Raw genomic sequence first — 25,060 nt, 5'->3', positions numbered from 1 at the left:
AAATGTTTACATCCTTGGTTTTACCATATAATCCAGTTCTTCTACATTGCATTCACAGTGAACTGAGGCCGAATGCCCTCAGTTCATACATGGTGCCCATGGAACATGACCAGGAGACAGGCCAAAGGGATGTTAGGACATTCCTAGTGAGGGGAGGTTTTGAAAAGAGTGTAAGTTTCTGAGCAAAGGGAGGCCTCCCAGCAGAGCCTAAGACAAACTTTCAGGTGTGTCCAAGAAGCAACAGCTGTAGGGAGAGCTATGGGCAGATCCGGGTGAGTCCAAAGGAGTTACGGAGGGGTTAAAATAGCTAGGTAGTTTTAAGATCCCAAACACTGTTCCTGCCGAATAGAGACATGGCATTTATGCCAAACTATTGCTATCACTGAGGAGATTTTGAGATAGTCAGATCAAGTTACAAAGAAATGAGCCCAGAAGACAAACAGTTGAGAGAGATTAAAAAGGAAGACAGTTTAGAGACTGCTGAGCCATTTGGGAGTTAATGCAGAGTCCTAGGGAGATGCTAAGTGAAGCTGAGAAGCCTTGGACTGCGAACATCCATGGACTGTTCTCCCAAGCCGGAGGTGGTGATAAACGCTGTCTGCACGTTCACGTGTCATCAGAGCACGAGAGAACCAGTTCTTACGCTGTTTCTATTTACAAGTGATAGAGCTGTTTTAATTAAACCCACGTCATCTAGCCAAGGAGCGGAGGCTATGGAACTCCAAATGCGGAGGTCTGGCAGGCACCGTGGTTTCTCACTTCTGAAAAGTTAGGCATCAGGCGTGGCTGGAAAGTTCACACTGATGCCGCTGGAATTCCTTCTAGCTAAAGCACCAGTGGTGATAGGGTCTGAGGAATCTTGTGAAAAGATTTATGTGGCAAGAGTGAAAGACATTTGACATGGGGCTACACGGGATGGCACCTAAATCCAAATTTCCGTTATCTCAGAATGTGAAGATATTTAGTACTGTATCTTAAAGATGGACCTGTGAAGTCATACAGACTGGGTTTATTTCAAGGAAGCTGCTCTCCTAATCAGGAGATACAAAAAGAAACCACAAAACCCACAGAAACTCCGTGAAAGGAAAGCTTACTCGCACACCAGAGGGGAACGCCTCAGAGACTAACAACGTCTTTATCTTGGATTTCCAGCTTCCGGAATTAGGAAGAAAACTTCCCTCTTTCCAAGCCAGCAGTCTGCAGGACTCTGGTACAGGCATCCAGTAAACTTACAAACCAGCAAAGGTCAGACCGTCAGACCACTGAGCTTAAAGGATGCTTTGACTCGTGGGTGGGATGAGTATGGAGATGGAAGTGGGGACATGTTTCCTAGATCAGCTCAGCTGATCTTGCACACTGAGGTGAGAAGAGGGAGAACCCAGAGGGTCAGTAAGCTTGGAGATTCTGAAGCCAGATGGAAGGAGGAGAAAAGCAGGCCATGCCAGCACATGCAGGATCGGGAACACCCACAGAGCACCCTCGGAGGGGGCTCTGTGGGATGCTGCATTGGAAGTGCTGTAAATGTCCACGTGGAGAGTGGCCCCAAGCAGACCAGAGGATGATGGCCCTGTCTTTATGTTTCTCATAAAGTAACTTCATGTGGGAGACCAAGGGTAGCAGAATTAGCTACCCTAATATAAGAATAATAGAGAAGAATGTGGAGTTGTAGATGGAAAACAGCTTTCTTTTCGAAGCTCATGCCGCATCAGGCAACAATGGCCAAAATCTGTGTAAGGAACTGCTTGAGGTTCATAGGCATATTGCCGGAGACACACAGCCAATGCGAAGCATGGAGGTGACATTTCTTCCTCAGGTGACACAAGGTGTGCCACCTCGGCACATCCCTGTGCCTCCTTTTCTTTTTCTGTGAAACAGAGAATGTCTGGCTCTCTGCCTCAGAGGTGTTTCTGTGAGTTAGAGGCTTGTGGAAAGGCATGCATAAGTTAGTTGCTTTTATCATCACCATCATCACCATCATCACCATCATCACCATCATCACCATCATCACCACCATCACCACCATCACCACCATCACCACCATCACCAACATCACCATCATCACCATCCGTAGGATGGTTCCAGATTCTAGAGCTCTAGAAAGACACAAAGGGGATTACGACCTGCCATACAGCAAAGGGGGAGGGGTCTGTTTATTGAAATACTGCATACAGGAGTGTCGCAGAACAGTCTGCTATACACTCTCGACACAGTGTTATCATAATAACAGGAAACAGGGAGTGTTGCTTTAAGAAAACAGTCACCACCCTCCATTCTAGAGGGTGTTCTGAAGACCTGGATGCCTGTAGACACACGCATTACAGTCTGGCCTCGCGAGGTTTCAGACTGGAAGTAATTGAGAAAGGTTCTTCCGAAAACTGACAGATCTGACAGAGGTGTCCCAGCCCCTTCCTTACATGACTCCCTCTTCATTTTACATGGTTGAAAGAAACTGCCCACCATTATTGTCCAATTTAAAAAAGAGAGAGAGGAATATTCTAACTCTGGGATGTTTCCCCAGATCTTCAAAATCATTGATGGTTACACACCCCTGAACAGGCTCAATTTCCTAAAATTCCCACCAATTACTGATATAGGTCCTTTCCCTGGAGTAGCTCCACACATGAGGGCCCTGAGGTACATTGACTGAAGCCTCATGTACATAGCATATGACAAAGGCATGCTTACATAGCTCATCTTATAACCTAATTATATAACCTGATGGTTATGGAAGATGGAGGTAGCAAGACGTGTAGTGCTTGCATCCAGACTCCTATAGACATGCTGGCTGGCCAGGAGATGCGTAGCAGGATGGATTCCCCCGTGGGAGCCTCTGGGAAGACTACTCAGGAAGCTTTGAGAGTGAAGGGTAAGTTATGGTGAAGATCACCCCGGGGATGTGTGATGTCTGCTGAACAACCTATAGGCACCCTAGTGGACGTAGGTCAAGGGAGACGCCACGTGGGCTGCGTATTTCAGGGTTGTAGTGTGAGCTAACTAAGTCTGTTGGACTTCCATCCTGTGAGATAAGCTGCAAGAATTTGTTTGCCCCGCTGGGTTTTAATCTTGGTTTGGTTCAGTCTCTCCTGTTGTGACTCTATTTCTCCATATAGGGATGGACATGCTTAGTGTGCACACTGAATATAACTCCCTTTGATCTTTATACTCACTCACAGTCTTGAGTCTCAGTAAACACACACACACACAGAGAGAGAGAGAGAGAGAGAGAGAGAGAGAGAGAGAGGTTTTTTCAAGTTTTGAAACTATTAAAGCTTCAGGGACTTTCGAAATTCAACCAGATTCACTGTGTATTATGCAATGGCCTTTGAGGTGGTTGGGGCAGAACGTGATGATTACCACCTGGCTGCCCGTACAGGCTCACGTCTGGAACACGTAATCTCTGACTTGTGGGACTGTTTCGAAGGCTTGGAACCTTTATGGGATGCAACCTAGCTCTCGAGGGTGCTACACTCCCCCCCCCCCCCCAGTTCTTCTGCTCCTTTAGAATCTGTAAGTAAGGTGTCACAACACTCTTGCCTTCTGGGAGGAGCACTTCTAGCACCACGATTGAAAACCTCTGAAAACCGCAAGGTAAAAACTAAACCTTTCTTCCTTACACTTCTTCTCCCCAGTGTTGCTTCTAATGAACTAAAGATGAGAATGGACTAATACAGCATCCCTGCTGTCCAGGGCTCAGGCCTGCCTCTTTATTCTCTTCTAAGTTATTTCCCATCCACATTGCCAAGACTCTTTACAATGCTCTTGGCTGCATGCTGCCGAAAACATTGTTCTATTTCTCCTACCAGCCAGGCCTTTCCTATATGCTCTCTGCCAGGTCTTTTAGCTTCCTCTTGTTCCACTCTCCCCTCACTGAACTCTAAACAGAAAAAATAAAAAGTTTTTGTAATTACTTTAGTTAATTTATTTGCCTTACATTTTCTTCTGCACATTCACCTAAAGGTGACACCTGATTTTAAAAGCTGCATCTAAATATATCTAGAATAATCGCTTCTGATGAGTATAAAGATTCTAATTGAAGGAAATCATGGGGTCATGGTTTAATTGGCCACATGTTTTCTTTGTGGAATACATAGTACAAGTGTGTCTGCCAATCAGCATATCTGAGATGTGAAGGGTTCATTGGCACAGACACAGCCTCAAGCTGAAATGTCTGTCATTCCCTCTAGCAAGAACTCCCTGCATTTCTTCACCAGGGCTTATCTCAAGCTTAAATTAATTTTTCTCTCTTTATGGTTGGGAAGTGTCATAGCTTCAGATGTCAACTCAACACAACCTAGGGTCACAGGAAAAGATGGAATCTCACCTGAAGAAGTGCCCAGATCTGATGTTCTGTGGCCAAGTCTGAGAGGCATTTTCTTAATTTCTAATTGATACAGGAGAGCCTAGACAACTGTGGGTGTGCCATTCCTAAGGAGGTGCGGCCAAGAAAGCCAAGGAACACAAGGTTGTAAGCACAGCTCCTCATGGTCTTTGCCTCCGCTCTGGATTCTGGGTCCTTGCCTTAGTATCCCCTGATTATTGACTGAATAAACTATACAATGAAATAAACCGCTTCCTCCTCCTCACGTTACTTTTGGTCATGGCGCCTTTTTGGAGACAGAAAGCAAACTAGAACAGGGCGTTTGAGGTCCAGTTCACAGCTCTTTTATTTGTCTGCAGTATCCGCTCTACTTGTAGGGTTCCTGACTGAGTGAACAGACACTCTGCTGTGGGGAAGTCCATTCTGCAAAGGTGACAGGGGATACGAAGAGGCAAAAGTATGGCAGCTGAGTTCCCCCTACACTCTGGCCATTAGTACCCAAACAAACCACTCTACAACAGCACAACATTCTTTATAAAAGGCATGTGAAAGGCAATCGGGTTTTTCATGAGCAGTTAATAGGGCAAAGCTACAAAGCTTTGACATGAGTTTACTGCAGCACCCGAGTGCGTCCTATTGGTGAAATGGGCATCCTTCTGTGGGAATGGTTGCAGACCCTGAAAAATGTGGTTGCCAGAACACAGAAGAAAAAAAAATAAACATAAACAAAACTCTCACAAATACAGTCTGTATATCTAAAGCAAATAGTCCCCGTCTGGGTCTTTTCTTGTGCAGTGACAGATACAAACCAGGTTGAAGGCATTCTTTCTGCGCTAACCCTTAAGCCGAGATCAAATGCAATTTGCTTTCTAGATACAAAATAATAAGAAATAAGCTAGTGTTAGGAGCAGGCATCGATGCTTGGTTGGGCCATAAATCATAATTAAGTAGAAATGGGGCCCGTTCTCAGGTTTTGACTGCAGTTTTCCTTTGTAATAGGATGTGATGGTGGAGACCTGGTAAATGTCTCATTATTCTGCTCTGTCTGTATGGAGACTGGCTTCACTCCAAAACGGCCCATCGTTTGTTTGCGCAATTTTGGAATTGTCTTGCTGGTGCTGTGGAATAGAGTAACAGCATGCAAGTTAAATGACTATGTCTTGTACTGAGAAAGCATTTAGGGGTGACAGCAGCAGACCTAAGAAGCTTAGAAGATGAAGGGTGATGACTCCTCTCTTCCTGGGGATAATTCGAATGAATGACAGATCACACTAATTGTTCTTTTAAAATGTTCTGTGAGTGCAAGATATTAGCAGCCATCATGATTTTCCCAGGAGTTTCTGAATTGGCGATTTAGATCTGCATTTTAAACTATTAAGACATAATTAATAATTTTAAGTATGGGAAGAGATTATTTTAAAAAAAATACATTAGATGACAATCCTGAGGAAAGTGTTCGTTTCTAGCTTGCAAAGTGATTTTCACTTAAATTTCTAGACGGTTATGACAATATGCACCAGCAGGGGGCAGTGGTGCTTCACCGCTTCAAATCTACTCTTGAGTTCCACAGGAAGTTATTTCAACATTTCCTTGCAAATCAAACCGTAATTATAAGCTAATGTCCTATCCCGCCACCAACCTCAAAGGTCATCAGAGTATGTTTTATAAATGAAAGAAATTGTTAGCTCTAATTACATGTAAAATGAGTCTTATATGCTCAGAGATGCTTGTATCTTTGGGTTTTTAGATTTCATCTTTATAGACTGAATGAGTTAGCACACACAATATATAAAAAAAGACAAGGTAGCTTTCCAAGCTCCATGTGATACATCGCATTTTAACTCGGTGATGTTTATGTGCTGTCTCCGTGATTCAGAGCACTCGCAATCCAGGTCCCGTGGGCTTGGGACCTTCGAGGTTGCCTAGTGCGTCGATGAAAGCTGCTTAAAATAAGAGGTAAATTTAGGGATTTCTTTCAGGGAGGGGTAAGTTCAATAGGTACACAAAAGAGAAATATTGGCCTGAGCACTCTATGTTCTCCTGAGACGGAGTTACAGATTCAGCACAGCTAAATGGAACACCAGGGATGGGGACGCTATGGGGACGGTGCCCTGGGAGTACGTGTTATCACATCCCGACCTCGCAGATGACTTGGGAGATTTCCTCATTGAACTTTAGCAGCTGTTTGTCTGTCCTGGACTGCTAAGCTGAGCTTTGTCTCAATCTCAGGGGACATTCTCATAGAGACGCCCACTCACGTGCAATGGTGTTGACTGCAATCTCCAATCTGTATTTACCTGATACCTGCTTCTGTAGCTCCTCCCTAGCTTCTGCAGCTGGTCCTGCTGAATCCAGTTCAAGCAGGGCCTAGTGCTGGCAACTAAAGCAGAGTCCTACAAACATACCATCCATTTGAAGATATTAGCCCAGCCTTCGCCTGTTGATCACCATCTCCAGTGTCATCTCTTTCACCTGAGGGCATCTCCTGGAAACGACCTAGACGTCTCTCAACTGAAGAGTGGATGAAGAAACTGTGGTACATCTACACAATGGACACTGTGCCCGTTAACCTCCAAGGTCTTCATACCGTCCCGAATTCCAATGAGGTGACATATAGCTGTGCATGGCTGAAGGAATGACTTTACTCTCTGAACACTGCTGAATTCAGATTCTCTCGGAAGTGTGATGACTGCCTTCCTGTGACAGTGGACACTGAACAGCAAAGTTCCTGTCTGTCGCCACAAATCCCGCCACTTTCCTACATAGGAAGTGCTGAGCTACTCCAGTCTGTCGTCTCCCTTCATACATCAGAGTAGAGTTGACACAGCCCTCATCCCTCCGCTCCTGTCCCACACAGGGCTTGACAAGCTGTTCTTCTGCCAGGCCAGTGCCTATACATCTTCCACTGTTCAGCTCTGGAGGCCTCTCACCAGCTCCATTTTACTCGGTAAAGACCAGCATCTAGAACAGGCTCTCGGTGAATTACCGCAGGTCACACATCATCTGTCTAAGGGACAGGGGATTGATGTGTTATGAATATTGGTAGCCCCAAGCAATACATCTAACCTGGAAGGTGGTCCTGCTGCATTCTACAGCAGTTGGTTGAACTGTAGATAAATAAAGAGCAGATATTAATGTGCTCATTGGCTGGAACTTTTAGTAGTTAGTAAATAAGACCATTTGGTTTGCTTCATTCACTAGCACAGTTGAAGTAGACATAGAAAGAAAACTGATTTTGATCCATGTCAGTATTTTGATTATTCATTGAGGTTCAGCAGGGCAGACACAGGATATTTATCTCTTCCTTCTCTTTGTCTGTGCAGTTCTATGGAACAGCACTGAGAAATATCATGTGCCTTACGGGAAAAGTGCAACCAAATGCCATTCAACTCCTAGAGCTTGTAGCATATATAAGATCATCATAGCATCCTGCTCATGGTAAACATCCTGTCGCACCTTCTGTTACAATTAGGGAGAGCATCAGGCAGTCTCTGGCCATGGCCTTTGTGTCTCTAGTCTCAGCTGTGACTTTGGACTTAATGCCGTGCCAAGTGTTAGCTGCACCAAGGAGATTGCACGGAGGCCTCAAAATTACATAAGATTAGAGACTCACCATGCAGGGCCAAAAAGCACGATACTCACATGGTATGTGACAAGCAAGCATGGCTTCATTTATCAGTGGAGATAATGATCATACTAATCAGACGGGGCTTTGTGAGATTTAAGACAAAGCTGACACGTGGAAAAGTCCTTTGGATATAATAAAAGTTATATATATATATATATATATATATATATATATATATATATACATATATGCAGTATACCAAATAATACTATGATAATTATTGCCACAATTACCATAGTAACTCCAACAGTGTAGAAAAGAATAATTTTAGATAAAATAATCCTTCTGGTGCCTTTGGGACTCGCTGATGATCACACCCTGTGGAATCCGTGTCAAATGAGGAGACAGAGTGAGATTCCTAAGATTGCAGGCAAAGTAACAGAACTCTCTAAATTATAACAACTCCGTCCCAGAGCAAGATTCTCTCAAGCCCCCTAACTGTGCTCTTCTCTCTATGTCAACTTAAGCTTGGCCCTGTTCAGGCTGCTTAAAAATAATAGACAACCCACTCGCACAAAAGGAAAGCTTAAGTGGTGGCAGGTAGGAATTAGCCTGGAGAAGAACAAGCCTGTGTGTTCAACCTACAGCATCCGGTCCGGTCCTGTTTCTTAGCATAAAGACACCTTGTTGGCGTTCAAACCAGAAACCTTAGCTGCTGGGCTGAGTGAGAAGCGACTGGCGAGGTGGGCACTGGGGCATGTCACTCAAGCTGGATGACTGTTCACTGGGCTTGACATCATGGCGTATGAGAAAAACCAGGTCAAGACATAACTGTACACACGAGCCGTGTAAGAACTTTGGAAAGCAGATAGAGTTGAAATTCAAAGAGTTGAACGGAAGGGACCAAGTGAGGCACCATGGATGTTTTGAGGGGCTGCCGTGCAGGCTGCGGTTGACCCCGCTGGCTGTCCCTGTGAGCTTGTGGTTGCTCCTGTCGCTGCTTCAGGCCACAGCTGCTCTGAAATAGCTCTAACACCCCCCAGAGGAGCCTTACTGTTCTTTGTTTTCTCCTAAGGGATCAGAGCTGGCAGGTCAAGTGCAGTGTCCTGGCCTAGCTAGACATTTCAAGTCTGACCAGTTTCCTTATGGTTGTAGAATAAAGGGACTGGGTGGTGACATTTCCTGGTTTTCACTGTTTGTCTTTAGCATTCCTGCTTCTTTAAGGACAATGGCACCGGAGGTCCCTGGGCTGACGACTGTGATCATTCTATGGAAGCACAGTCAAGAAATGTCAGTGTTCTGTAAATAATGATGTAGTTCTTCAATTAATGTGTTTGTTTTCTCTTTAACTTTATGCTCATCCAAATACTTTACAAGACAGAGTCAATTTTTTTTTTATCGAGGCCGTGTGTGCACTTGTGTGCACGTGTGAGTGTATATTTGCATGATGTTTGACTGCAAGTGTATGTGTGGATACATGTGTGTAAGTGTGTGTGTGTGTGTGTGTGTGTGTGTGTGTGAGTTGTGTAGGTGTATTTGTGTTTGTATGTGTGTATGTATAGGCAGATGTGTTTGTGTTTCTGTTTATATTTGTGTGTGTGTGCAGGTATGTAAGTATATATAAGAATGTGCAGGTATGTGTGTGTGTGTGTGTGTGTGTGTGTGTGTGTGTGTAGTCCTATAGAATCTTCTGTGGTGACAAAGGCCCAGTTTATGATTTCTAACAAGATATTCTTCAGAAAAATATCTGACTAATGCTTAATTAAACAAACAAACAAACAAACAAAAAACAAAGCTAAAAGAAAGGTTTTCTCATCATTTCTCATCGCTTCTCAGCCTTTTGGCTAAGATCAAGTGTAGAAGGTTTTCTCATTAACTAGGCTTAAGAAAACCCAAGCCCACTTTGACATAATAATTATGGATACTAAATCACATTTGCCTGCTGAAAATTACACCACATGCTTTCTCCCTGATCTTTCTCACTCAAATGCTGTCAGGATTTACACTTTAGCTCTAAATGATAGATCGAAATTAGTTTTCTAAAGACATTATTAAACATTGCTCTTTAAATTTTGCTTACTAGTAACTCAAAGGCATTTGGAATTTGTCACATTGTTCTCCAACTTCCACATCAAGAACTCAGGATCATTAATTCTTAAATAGAATTTGACTTTTACAACATGGCAAAATGAATGTAAAAAATCTAACTAAAAAGAGAAACAGTGTAACTAATTGTTTTAGTTAGGATTTTACTGCTGTAAACAGACACCATGACCAAAGCAAGTCTTATAAAAAAAAAACAACAGTTAATTGGGGCTGGCTTACAGGTTCAGAGGTTCAGTCCATTATCATCAAGGTGGAGCATGGCAGCATCCAGGCAGGCAAGGCACAGGCAGAGCTGAGAGTTTTACATCTTCATCCGAAGGCTGCTAGTGGACGACTGACTTCCAGGCAACTAGGGTGGGGGTCTTAAGCCCACATCCACAGTGACACACCTATTCCAACCAGGTCACACCTATTCCAACAAGGCCACACCTCCAAATGGTGCCACTCCCTGGTCCAAGAATATATAGACCATCACATTAATCATGTAGTATTTGTGGTTTTGTGAATAAAATTTGATACCTCATTTGTGTGGATGCTCCTGAGCATTTCAGATCTTCTAGTTATTTGTCTATTGTGCTAGGCTTGCTAAGATCTACAATGAGTTCACAGCAGTAATTACCAGTAGAATGCTGCACTGGAGCATGCTGGCCCTTTAATGTCTTGTCTTGGAACAGGCATCACATGGTCTGTTATTGACTACATACTTTGCTAAGCACTTCTGTTGTGTAACTGCCCCACAGTCCCACACAATGGGGATAGAGTCATCCTGGGGGTAGGCTTTGAGAATGGGAACCTAGATGTAGAAACATGAGTTGAGAGGGGCCAGTGCTAGACTTTTACCCTGGGAGGGGCCAGCAGGCACTGGATTTTCACCCTGGAGCCTAAGTTCTGTAATTTTACTGTGGACGTTGGGAAAACATTAAAATATAAAACTCAAAGGGTTTTTTCTACCGCGGAGAAAATAGGAGACCGCCTACAGACAAAAATATTACCTATCGTATGGTTTTATTCAAAATACTGTTATTTGGTGAGTACCATAGGAACAGGGGAATTCAGTTATATGAAGTGTCTAGGGTGTGTCATTCAGCACACTGGGGCACTTTGCCTTTTATATTCCAACCTCACTGTTTGGGACACGATTTAGGGCGCTGATGTTCTTTGAATGCAAAAGATGACCACAGCCTCTCAGGTCTAAATACCCGATCCCAGCTGGTGGTGTTGTTTTGTAAGATTGTAGAGTCTTTAGAACATGGAGCCTAGCCGATTGAACTGGAACCATAACGAGTCTCCAGGGTTATAGCTATCTTCCCCGGCAGAGCATCCTATGATGGTGGCCTGGCCACCACATATACAACGTTCTAGTCTCTAAACAGGCACAGAGGAAGAAATGATTCCTTGTGGTCTTAGGATCCAGAGTGGTGGGGATGGCTAAAGCATACGTGCTAAAGAAATCAGATTTAGTCCGGTGTTAAAGAGTAACAAAAGGAAATTGGGATTCAGTTTGATACTAAAGAGTTACAAAGTCGGAGTTGTGAACACAGGTAAGGGATGTCCAGCTGTTTGGCATGGACTGCTGAAAAAAATCTGTGAACCTTTCCATATCTCAGAGCATGCTACTTTGGGACTAGGTGGAAATTTTTGTTTCAGTAATTTCTAAGGTGACTGGTGAAATCTGGTAAGACATAGCAGGGCCTGGAGTGTTTCTGTGGCACACCAGTCCTTAAGTCTGCTGTGTAGAAGAGTGCCTTTGGGGAAATCTCAGACTTTAATTCCAAAATTTTGAGACCTGAAGTTTTGTTTTGTTTTTGTTTTTGTTTTGTTTCTTCTTACCTTTGCTGGTTGTCTAAATGATGTGGACATGGATGACTAACTCCATTTAAGAACTACTACCTAAACACCAGTTTGCCAGTACGGTCAAGACGTCATATGACTAAATATAAAAATGCAAGACTATCAGGACTAGAGAGAAGACTCAGCAGGTAAGAGCATGTTCTGTGCTTACAGAGGACCCAAACACTTACGGCAGGCAGCTCACAACTACCTGTCAATCTACGTCAAAGATATCCTGATGTCTTCTTCCATTGCCTCCTGCACATGCATACATACACACTCACACAGACATGGAAAAAAACGTATAAACACAGATAAATAAATCTTAAAAGAATATGCAGTGATATGATTGACAGTTGGGTATATACTGCAGAGGACGATGTGGTCAAGATCTCAGAAAAAAATAAAATAAAAACCAAAGAGATAGAACAGGAATGTTAGAGTTCAGCTCCCATGTTGCTTTGCTGATTCCTGTTGCTCCTGGAGTCGCCAAGGCTCAGGGGGAGCTCAGGTTCAGCAAATAGGATTTATCTGCTCTTTAGTCCCACATTCCTTACAGTATCGAATGTGGATTGGAGCAGTGTAAACAATTTAAATAGTGCTATATATTCTACACAAGTTAGAATTTACATACTTCTGGAATCCTGATTCCATTATCAGAAGTGGAAATTACCTTTAATGAATGTGACTTGCTTTTGATAAATTTCACTGAAAACTGGCCACCAGAAATCTTAAAGTATAAGCTAATTTATGGGTTCTTAATTGCTCACAAACTCAAGGAAATGAAGATGAGAGTGTACTGTGAGAAGCTTACCATGGGTAGCTAGCCCCTTCTCTCCCCCCTTACAGGTGACAGGATGAAGCTGGTTCTATTCTGGCCCATCTCAGCTTAATCCCTTGCTGTTCCAAGAAGTGTAAAATGCAATTAAATGCACTTCTGAAACCTTCCCCAGAGTGCTGCTGACAATACTGCCCGCATTAAGGAGGCAGAGCACGGCTGACAGCGTGGACGCGTGTCTAGAACTGGTAGTGTCACGAAGCTTCTGAAAACCGGTTTGTAAATTAAAGCGTTCCATCCGCAGCTGTTGGAATAAGCCCCGGGTTATTATAAGAGAGCACAGCTTGAATAAACACGGAAGTTTTGCTGGGGGCAGGGTTCCGGGCTTGATGGTTTCAAGGGGGCTGGCTGTGGGCTCTGTGGTACCCAGGATGATTCAGTGACATCTTTAGCACTAGGAGAGTTTAAGATTGGGTTCCCCATAGTGTAGTCAGGGGCTTCTCCCCCCTTGCCTATGCATTTAGTCACTTTCTAGGTAAGAGGCAACCCCCCCCCCCCCATGCATACACACTACTTCAGTTGAAGAATATTGTTCTCTATCCTGACCACAGGACCATTTGCTTCTCTGACAGGAAAAGCCTAAAAAAGACAGTGACATCGAGCTAAACAAGATGTTAAGTTCTTGAATCCACTTGAGCCATTTGGAGACATAATCAGGCCATCTAGTCTCCAGCTGGTACTATGTACCTATTCACACAAGTATCTTGGCTTGAAGAGGGGACTGAGCACATTTTTTTACCTACAGTGTCTTTGAAGACACACTGGGTGTAAACTCCACAGAGGTGGACAGTTCTTCATCAAATTCCCCTAAATTCAGAAGAAGTTTGGCATGGTCAATCTTACTAGCATCTCGTTTCCCTTTTCTTCAGTTTCTCGCCATGAGTTGCCGTATTCCCAGGCACTCTCCTCTCTGTTTCTGTAAGATGGTATCAGGAAGTCTCCAGAGATTTTTCTGAGGTCAGACAGGGAAAGAAAACTCAGGGGATGCTCGGTGGAAGAAGTGCTTTTATACTGGCAGCCCGGGGAGTCAGGGCACAGCTCAAATCTGTATTATTTAAAGTTATTTAACATCCTCTCTTTCAGTGGACTCCTTTGTATGTTAGGCAGCATGGTTCATAAAGTTCAGTGATGACTAAATCTTTTAGAGATCAAATGCCATGTGATAGCATTATATATAGAAATGCAGCCACCCTGTGACTGACTCAGTGACTAGCCCCGTCAGACTTCTGAAGGTGAGACCTGGTGGTGTGGAGTGAGCTGGAGAGGCAGAAACACGGATTCACAGGAACTGAGTAGTTGCCACGCTTTTCAGTTGTGACATGCACCAGTCTGGGGGTCCTGGAACATTGGAAAGATATATGAAGCCTAAAAGAAGACATTTTCAGAACAGGTTTGTGAGTGTGTAGTAAGGAAACAGAAATAACAGAGACGGGGCTGTCATTCAAAACAAAGATGCTTGGAATGGGATTGAGCTCTGGAATGGTAGAGTTGTCATTGGAAAAGGCCAGACAGAGGATGCTCATTTGGGAAGCCATATTGTCTCTGTTGGCACTATTTAACTCCGTTAAAAAGAAACAGAGTCAGCCACAGATGAAACACAAGTGAATAGTCGTGGGTGTTTTCCAGCCAGGCGTTCTTTATAAAAGCGAATGGCAGGACCAGATTTGGCTAGTGAAGGCACGGTTGGTGACCAACAGAGCAGAATGCTGTGTGAGACAAGTTAGGATTCTGGGGGATTGCACATTTCAATGTCTGTACCATCAACCGGGTAACACCAAGGTGTAAGTCAGCAAAAGATGGATCCTGTCCTCAGTGAAACCAAGAGTTAATTGGTTCTCTGGAAAGAGAAACAGACCCAACAAACTCTGAGCTACATTAACCAAAAGAAAGAGAGAAAGCTCACAGATTAGTAAAATTATAAGTGAAAGCAGAAAGAATACCACATATAATAGTGAAATTCAGAAAACTGTTAGGACTTAACGTTCAAAACCTGTATTCCTCAAAATTGGAAATTCAAAAAAAAAGAGGGGGTGGATTATTAGAGTTAAATAACACACCCAAATTAACCAAAGACTAAGTGAATAACTCAAAGAAATCTATAACCAATCAATACCAATATCAATACCGCTTAAATATTCCACCAGACCGACAATGAATGAAGGTTCCTAAGTCAGACAGAAAGAAAACAATGGAGAAAAAGCAAAGAGCTGATGAACATTGGTTTAAAACTGGCCAACCACATTCAGAGCCATACCACGGAGCTCACTCATCAAACTTACATAAGCCAATACATCTATTACAAAATAGATCCGAAGATAGAAACTGCATGATCATCTCATTGTATACAGATACACGCACACACATACATGCATGCATACACAACATACTACATACTACACACACACACACACACACACACACACACCCCTGTAAAACAAACCTAACCATGTTGATGAAAGGCCTCTGCGTTGACAATATTAAAACACTGAAGGAAGGAAAGAGATCAAGGTCAACACTAGACGGTGGAAAAACTCACACATACTCCTGGATCAAAATAGATGGGATTATGAAAATGATCATGCTACCATAAGCAATACACAGAGTCAACTTAATCCTAGTTAAGACACCAGTATCATCCTTCACAGAAAACATAAGCGACTCAACGGTTTATACAGAGACCTAAGAGACCAAGAGCTGAACAATCCTGAACAAAAAGAATACTGTGGGAGCTACGACCCCACCTGGCTCTGAACTCTAAGAGCCATAATAATAAGACCAGCATGGTGCTGGCATACCAGCAGATTGATGGGCTAGAACTGATGGCCCAGAAAGGAGTCTACACAACAATGGTTACCTAATTTTTCCATACAGATGTCAAGAATATGCAGTGGAGAAGAGAATCTTCAGCCAGTAAGGCTAGGAAAATTGGATCTCAACGTGCAGAAGATGAAACTAGGCCCTTCTCCTTTACCATGCCCTAAAGAACTCCAAATCATCAGGGCTTCACAACATAAGACCTGATTCCAAGAATCTGCTGGAGGAAAAAAATAAATAGGAATTACACCTCAACTTCCAAGCACAGGTAAGACTATAGTAGCACAGCAAACACACAGCAAACAAAATAGACAAAGGGGATCTCATGAGAGTTCCCGTACAGTAAACAAAACAGAAACGACTGAGCAGCCAGCTTTCAGAATGGGAGAGAACCTTTGCGAGCTGTTCATCAGGCAGAAGGGTTAGTGTCTCAGACAAAGAACGAAAGCGATACCTAAACACTGAGGAAAGTAAACCAGCAATCCAATTTCTTTAAAAAAAAAAAATCAATAGAACTGAACAAGAATTCTGAAAAAAAGAAATGTAAATTGTTAGGAAACACTCTTCCAAGTGCTCAACATCTTTGGTATTAGGAAAATGCAAATTAAATCTAAGACTCTATTTCACCTCGGTCAGAATGTGGCTGCCACCAAGAATACAGATAGCAACAAATGTTCGTGTGGATGTGGGGAAACAGGCTTTCCCACACTGCTGATGGGGGTGTAAACCAGTGCATCTATTTAAGAATAAGTCACGAGGTTGCTCAAAACACTAGAGACAGAACTGCCTATGATCCAGCTAAGCCACACCTGGTCGTTAGACCCCGCTGCAAACACACTTGCTACTATGTGCTCTTCTACTCTATTCACTGCAGATAAGATACATCTAGACGTCCATCCGCAGATGAACAGACTAGAATGAAATGTGGCCTGTATATACCATGGAATATTACTTAGCTGTGAAGACAAGATGAAACTTGCAGATAAGTAGCATTAGAAAAGGGTATACTGGGCAGATTGACAAAGGCCATGCACTCTCTCCCATATGCAGATTCCATCTTATCTTTTCTTTTTCCTTTGCATAATGGAAGCCAAGGAAGTAGAAAGGGGGTTGCATTAAGGGAGGGGAACATAGATTATATGTTAAACAGAAGTAAAGGGCGGAATGCTGGGTGTGAGAAGCTTAAGCCAGGATGGGCTTGCGGTGTATGGAAAATCAGCAGGTAAGGGGGTCAGGATGCTGATCCAACAGAACAGGGTATGCCATGCTCCGTGGGAGCTATGGTCTCTTCTGCTTTTTAAAGTAGAGGAGGGATAGTAGAATAGATGTGAAACTGAAGAGCTGTAAGTACCAAAAGTTACATGACTAAGCAGGTCAGCGGTAGGTATGGGAAAACCACTGGCAGACCAACTAAAGCTATAGATCTATGAAAAGGCCTTATGGACCTTTCCAAGGTCTCCCAAACCACATCGGCTTTTACCATAGTCCTTACCCACCATAACTACGTGGTAAGTAAGACACTATCGTGGGAGAAAACACATGATTTGGTTGCAGGACATAGAGGAATCCATCCCAAACCAACCAGGGAATGTCCTCCCCGCCGGCCAACGTTCACGCAGACTTCTAGGGGAGAAAAGACTTCAGTGGTGTTGCCAGCTCCGGATGCTACACGTTGCAGTGCTCTCAGCCAAAGTGTTCTTACAGGAACAGCAGTGGGATGAATATTGTGGGGTGACAAAGCCCTTGCTCAGTGGATTTTAGGCCTGGTACTGTATTCCTGGTCCAAAGTCCATGGCTGGGGAGGTCACAGGGAAGAACCTGCTATTGTTAATTTGCTAAGTGCTACTGGGTAACCTTCGAAGTATTAATGTCTACACCTATAGATGTGGGCTATTCTCAACCTTGCTCAGAAAAGCTCCCCTTTGCAGTGGGCAACAGTCACAGAGACTTGTAGAACTGTTTACAATGCTAAGAATAAGCTCAACCTAAATGGATATCTACATTAATCCCACCACCAAGGTTCAGAGAAGAAGGTTCAAGGTGCAGAAGAAAAGACAGAAAAAAAAAAAAAAGATCTGGAGTACTCTATATGTGTCCATGTGTGTATTCTCTCTCTCTCTCTCTCTCTCTCTCTCTCACACACACACACACACACACACACACACACACACANACACACACACACACACACACGTGGGGGGGGTTGCAGACAGACAGACAGACAATTGTGAACTTCCTAAACGTTGAATACTTAAATTATATTATTAAAATCAAGGATAATTGATAGTTAAAATAATCTCATTTATCCTAAGATCATTTCAACAGATGAGCATTTGAAGATTTTTCCGAGAATACTTTGAATCCCATCTTTAACATAATTTCACAACACACGAGTGGATTTTGTAGAACTCTTCATAGGGGGCTTTAGGAGACATTTGTAATCTGAGCCTCATTTGAATTGAAGCACTCATTGAAGCACTTTACATTATTCTTGTGGTACGACATTGGGTACACTGAGACTAACTTTATCATACCTGTATTGCATAGAAAGAAAGTGACCCTACAGTGTTAGTCGTAGAAGGAGCTTGAGGGCTTTACTGTTGTCTTTTGGTTTTCCTTCTGTTAGTCTTGGCATCTACTTCCCCCAGAAGACTTTCTGGAACCGAGTGAATAAGCAGAGGAAATTCCAGCCTGCACGGCAGACCCGTTTTAGGGGCACCAGAGACTAATCATTGATGTCCTAGGGCTATGAACTATTACTCGAATTGGGTCCTGACTAGAGAGCTGAGGTCCACGTGTGACTCGTTGTCCAAGTCACAAGTTCTCGACTCCATATTGCGTTTTCCTTCATAGGCACCAAGAAAAGCCCAGAATAAGTACAATGGGTGACTGAAGTCTAAGGAGGCACTGAAGCCCTCCAGGGAAGTTGACTAGTGAGGAAGACTTTTCATGACATTGTTTATGAGGAAAGGTATGATGGAGCCAGGCTCCTTGTCTGACAGGATGAGGATCTGATACACCCTTTCATCCACTGACTAGATAGTTATCATCTACTCTATACTAGATGAAGTGCTAGGCACAGGAAACGCAGCGATGTCCCATGGCACCCTTCCCCCAAGACCTTTCCTCCACACACACTGTGTGATCCCCAGCAGCTGGTGGCTGGGGACACCGGCAAATGTCCAGCTCTTGAGATGAGACCATCAAGCCATACAGGAGGTCCCTGGAGTCTAGGGCAGAGTTCCAGTCTCACAGGGAAACAACAGTACAAGACAGGAAGCCAGTGCAGACACTGGCCACAGACTAAACAAAGATGGTAGAGAACCAGAGAAAGCTACAGCTTGATAAACACACAGCTCGTAGGGCTGCTTAGGCACAGGCAAGAGAAGCCATGAGTGGAAGAGTTACCCTCACCCTCCTCTCCAGCCACTGCAGAAGAGTGTGAAAAACTCGGGGGTGGAGGGGGGCACACTGAGCCAGCATGGACTGTGTTCAGCTGTTAAAAGATAATTGCCATATGGAATATTCAAAATGGTCAATTTTAGTAACTAGTTTTAATTAGGCTTACTTATGAAATTTTGATGTTTTGCTTCACCTAAAGTTAAACTATCATGCCTATTATTGAAAGAGTCCAGGTCAATTATATCTTTCAACAAATCAAGTAGATCGTTTTGTTTTTTTTTTTTTTTTTTGATACATTGGCATTACTCAGCAAACATCTTCAGTTTTAACAACTAAAGTAGAAAAGAGGGGTTAGTTATACTGTCGAACGCTGGCAGGTTTCCAAGCAGAAGCTTCCGCATCCTTAAATAACTTCAGAATGTAAAATGAAATATTTCGAAGCATTTTTCTATTTGGGACAAAAGAGTTCAGGAACTGAACTGTCTAATTTGCGTATCAGAACACTAACTCTTTTGTGATCTCTATGCTATAAATTTCTAAAGCCCTCCGCATTGCTCTGGGGTTTCTGGAAAATGTAAGAGACTGGTTCTCTCAAAACCAACCTGCCTGAAGTGCTGCAGAAACGCCAGTAAGTGCTAAAAATTGTGTGTATTTGAATTCATGCGAACGATAGCCCAGTTAGTCTTTCTACCTATTGTATATTTGTGTTACCATTGTAGTTTGATGTCAACTTGACACAAAGTAGAGTCATCTGAAAATACTTCTATAAGATTCAACTATAGAACATTTTCTTGATTAGTGATTGATGGGGAGGTTCCAGCCCATTATAGGTGGGGCCACCCTAGGCTTGTGGTCCTGGGTTCTATAAGAAAGCAGGCTGAGCAAGTCATGATGGAAGAGCAAGCCAGGAACCAGCACCCGTCTATGGCCTCTATATCAGCTCCTGCTCTCTAGATTCCTGCCGTCTTTGAGTTCCTTTCCTGACTTCCTTCAATGATGAACAGTGATATGGAAACGTAAGCCAAGTAAACCCTTTTCTCCCCCAAATTGCTTTTTGTTATGGTGTTTCATCACAACAATAGTAACCCTAGTGAAGACAATATGCATCACCCATTGGAGGGAACACATAATATATGTGCATTATGATGCATAGTAAATGTGCATGGGTGTTAGGAATGGTGTTGTACCCTTCTGGAAGAAGACCAGGAAGGCATCAGGCACCCTAAGTTTTCCACTGCCACAGGATGCTTAAGTATCAGAGGGAGCTCAGGAGATTCCTGCCAACTGAGCAGAGCAATGGGGCTATTAAGTCACTGAGTCAGAAAGCAGTCAGTGAGCCCCTGCACCATGCCATGGACATTATTCAAAGGGATGCAATGACACCTGCCTCAGAGACCCTACTTTTGTCTTTACAGTGAGTCAAGAAATCATGGACCTCCCCCATCCCAGGGCACAGCTCTAGCTATGCTGGGTGCCAAGGAGCTAGCTAAGTGCCTGAACACTTGCTAGAATTTAAAAACCCAGAAACGGCCCCAGATATTGTTTGCAAAAATTGCTTGTTTCTTTACAATACCACTCAGTGTATTTCACCCTCTCCCCAGATATTTCTACAGCATGTCCCAGAACCGTAGAGAGCTCACAAACACAATTCTGCTCACAGAGCCAGGGTGGCTTCTGGGGGAAGAAAATGTTTCTTAGGAACTGAGCAGGGGGCTGGTGAAGCTACGGTAAGCTGTCAGGAGATCGAGGCAGCAGAGCTGTCTAATTCCATGCGTAGGGTTCGTACCTGAATAAGATTTTATAAACAGCACACGATACAGTGACAAGAAGGTAGAAAAAAATAGAGAAGTATATGCTACTCGAGATAGACCTGAGAGGGTAAGGAGGGGATATGTAGCCTTCAAGGTTCTCAAGTAGCGGGTGCCGTTTGATGGTTTCACGCCATCGCCTGTATGAGTCCTGGAAACCTCATGTCTGCATGTGCTTACCTTTGTCTGCACCTAATATTAAGTGGCAGGGATCTGCATGTGCACAACCTCAGAGAATAACTGTTTATTACCTTATCGCCATCCACACAGAGCAGTTATTAGCAGTGACTCCTCCATGCCATAAAAGTCATTAATAAGGTGGAAGGCCTAGACCCATAGGGCGAGGGGTTTGTTCAGGGTTTCCTTTCAATGATGAAGAACACACAGGATGTGGGCCATGTTTCCATGGTGAGGAAGATGCCACGGCAGATCTGAGTGCTGCAGGTTGGAAGGTGGATTCTGTCAAATGTCATACTGTACTCAGCTGACGCGGAACAATTAAATATCTTACACTCTTGTTCTGGCTGCATAGTGTGTGTGTATGTATGTGTGTGTGGTGTGTGTGTGTGTGTGTGTGTGTGTGTGNGNGAGAGAGAGAGAGAGAGAGAGAGAGAGAGAGAGAGAGAGAGAGAGTGCTTTATAGCTGTTTTGTAAATGAAATATAAGAATTATATGCACCACAGTGAAACTTGGAAATAACTAGTACTCTGTGTGTCTTAAGCTGCCAATAACTCAGGGTAGGATAGATGATAATCAGATATTGGCCCAAGTGGGGATGGGCTGGGAGTAAAAGTCCATGAGAGAAACCCTGTGTGTATTCCCTATCTGATTTCAAGATTAGGTTTTTTGCCGGAGTTGGACATAAATCACGTGTGGAGTGATTGATTGACTCTTGTCACTGAGTACAGTAAACCGAATTAAAGGCATTGGGGTTGATGGTTTCAGTAACAACACGCAGGGGGAGGGAAAGAGATCGGATAACAGCCCTTTCCCCACGAGGCCCACACAGCTGCGAGCCAAATGAAGTTTCAAAATGGCAGCCTATTCCACCAACACGGGTCAATAACTTCTTTTCCTCTGGTCCTGAATCAAACACAGCACCGGTCAGTGGTCTCATTGCAACCTCTTTTTTCTTTGTGCTCCAGCTGTCAGCATCATGTCCACCGTTACCTACTCAACCCCGTGCAGAATGACCAGTGTACAGAAAGTGGCCAACATGGTAGACCCCTGAGAAAGCTGTTGTGGCCTAGATGAGCCTAAGCCCTGTGGATTTCTGAGCAGCCGGGGTCAAGGATGTGCTAACTGAAAATCCTGGGAGGTCACTACAAGCAGTCTCCATAGGTTTCAGTGGCAAAGCGGCAGTGCCCCTGCCCACTTGAGCATCCCAAAGAGGCTCTGGTCCGTGCAGGCATGTTAAGGTCCAGTGCGAGACTTGCAGGGGGCCAATGACACTGAGGATACGAGTTCACTGTTAGACCTTCTCTGGCGATGACATCTGCATGCATTGGATTTTTTCCCCCCTTGAAGGATGCAGAAGTGCGTGTAAACAGGGGCTTGACTCTCCCTACTTCCGGCTGTGAGGGAATCAGTCCTGAGCTTATCTGGCAGCCGCAGGAGCCGTGAGATCCGTTCACCAGATTCTGCCGGAGAATTCTCCTTTGTGAGGGTGGAGAGAATTATGCCTAGTGAGATTCCCATTTCAGTTCAATTTGCTCTCAGCTCCGCGGAGCAGCTGAAGAGGGGGCAATCTGGAGGGACGAGAGCTTCAGACATGAGGGAACTGGATGCATTCCGGAGGGTGTGCTGTGGCTAAGCATTCAAAGGACGCCTTCGGGATGCTATTTACTCTTTAAGGCGGCAAATAAACAAACAACGCTTTTATTTTCTTAGATTTTAATATAAATATCACCTATATTGTAACCCCTTTCCCACGGGGGGAAATAAGACTTAGATTTCACTGTGGTGGACTGAACCATCACTTTCTTTCCAATGAGTGGGAATCTCAAATTAAGTATTCTGCCCGGAGAGCAGGTGTCACTGGGACAAACAGGGCCTAGGACTAAGCTGGCTCCTGCCTACACTGTTAGTAGTGGGACTTGCCAGCCCAGCTCTGATCCTTATGTAAACGAAGTCAGAAAAGATTTGACTTTTCAACTGTCAAATTGATGATAAACAGCAAGAAAAATCATTACTTATTATATTTTTATTATATATTTAAACCACTTTCCTGGCATCGGTTTGTTTGCCAGCGAGTCTGGGAAAGCTGAGCCGCATAGCAATCTCTCAAACGATTCCTGGGTATTGCTATTTATTGCTATGTGAGTCTAATATTTCACAGTCTTTCTGCCTGGAACTTCTGACTCGCCGCACATATTTTTAATCCACTCTTTCTATCTTCTTGAGGAGAGATCAAAAGATTTTGTGATTTATGCTAACTTAGCAAAGAGCTAGTTAACTGTCTCACTGTAAAGGTGAATGGTAATTTTTTTTCTCCTGGTCTTTTCTTTCGCTGTGCTGCTTGGCACTATAGATTTCTTATAACATTTGTCAAAATGAATTTATTGAGAGGGATTTATTACCACTAGATATTATTCTGTCATTTGGTCACCTTGCAGTTTATTTTATTAATAACAAGCACACAGGCAGTATCTTCAAAGGCTCTGCATCCTTCCCGGGAGCTGCATAGCGTCCGTGGGTGTGGGATAGGGTTGGGTCGATTCTGCAAAGATCACAGACCAACCTCTGACCCCAGCGCCACCCCACACGTGCAGTAACACGGAAGTAAATGTCCCCTCTGGTTCCCCTTTCTCAAATCTGCTTCTAGCCAAGCCTGGCAGGGTCAAGGCTTCCTCTAGCCTGGGCCACAGCGTTTGTTCTTTTTTATCACCCTCACGCAGGCACTGAGGGGTCTTTAGCTGCAGTGGGTTCCTGAGGCTGCAGTTTTCATTGTGATAACCTGACCTCCGGAGGCCTTGCCCTTCAGTCTGTTTAATGAAGCGCTGAGCCAGAAAGGGTCTTTGTTCTCTCATTGTGCTCTCCACACCGTTTCACACTCACCCGATAAAGCGCTTCTGTGGGATTTGTCTAAAAGAAGTGCATTTTTGAGGAGTTACAGGTCGCTTGGGAGAACAATGTCATCAAAGACATGGGGGAAAATGTTTCGATTGTGGCGTTAGAAAGCACAAGGTGTGGTGAGATGTGAGGGCACAACCTTCGCAGTATTCATGATGTGGGATTTTAATATTCTCATAAAAAGAAAGCCACCCAGCTAGGCTGACCGGAGGTATTCACTTTTGAATTAAGAAACACAATGAGTCTGAGGATGGGGTTGGGTCTCCTGCTCAGGGATGGGAGATGAATGCGAACCCCAGAGATTGAGTGATGAGAACTCCCGGATCCTGCAAAGCTCTCTGGAAAGCCTTGGAACCATGTGAGAAGCAATTCCCTAAGAGGACCACAGGCTGCCTGCCCATTGGCAAGAATGTGTGAGATGTTTCTTAGTGCTCTTCAGTGAAAGAACAAGTTCCCAACCAACACGCCCAGAGTCTGTCCTCTGGAGACCTGCAAGCACCCGGAAGAAACATTTAAAGGAGGAACTAAGTCAATCAAGCATGAGGTCCGTGGAGATCTTGTGTCTGAGGCTAGAATAGTAAACTAAATTTTGCCATTGTTAAAGTCTCCCATCCCCAGAAAGACACTTCAGAGAAGAAGCACTTTATCTGTAATCTCCCAGTGTCCAAAACACCTAACTGAACATACAGAGAGGTGCCCTGCCACAGGGTGTGAAAGATGGGTTCATTTTAAACCACTTTAAGGGCAGATGCAACTCTGATTAGGATTTTTGGGGGGTGCCAATCAAATCCATAGAATTTTATTTTTAGAATTTAACCACCCAAGTAATGTGAGCAAATTATATAATATCTCACCAAGCATAACCAAGTTGATCCTAATAATGCCAGAGTTATATCCTAAGCTGTGTAGTTTTGGTCAAGTGCTTATGGCTCATTAGACTGCTTGACATCTATCATGCAGAGGTTATTCGATGAGGCTGTCACCACAGTTGTAAAGACTGCATATTGAAGCTGGGTCTGCTTGGGATGTGAGACATCACCTTATATTATCAGTAGATATGAGAGCGATGAAGATGCATTAGTGTGCTCTTAGGGAGCCTAAGCTAGCAATCGTAGCCCTGCAAACTGGTTATAAGGTACTGGGCATAGACACTAGATAATGAGAAGGTTTAAAAACATGACCAACCCACTAATATCAGGGACTAGGCAAGGCTGCCCACTCTCTCCCTACCTATTCAATATAGTACTTGAAGTACTAGCCAGAGCAATTTGACAACAAAAGGAGATCAAGGAGATCCAAATTGG

The sequence above is a fragment of the Mus pahari genome, chromosome 19, assembly GCF_900095145.1.
Source record: "Mus pahari chromosome 19, PAHARI_EIJ_v1.1, whole genome shotgun sequence".
NCBI lineage: Eukaryota > Metazoa > Chordata > Mammalia > Rodentia > Muridae > Mus > Mus pahari.
This window is presented reverse-complemented; position numbering follows the sequence as displayed.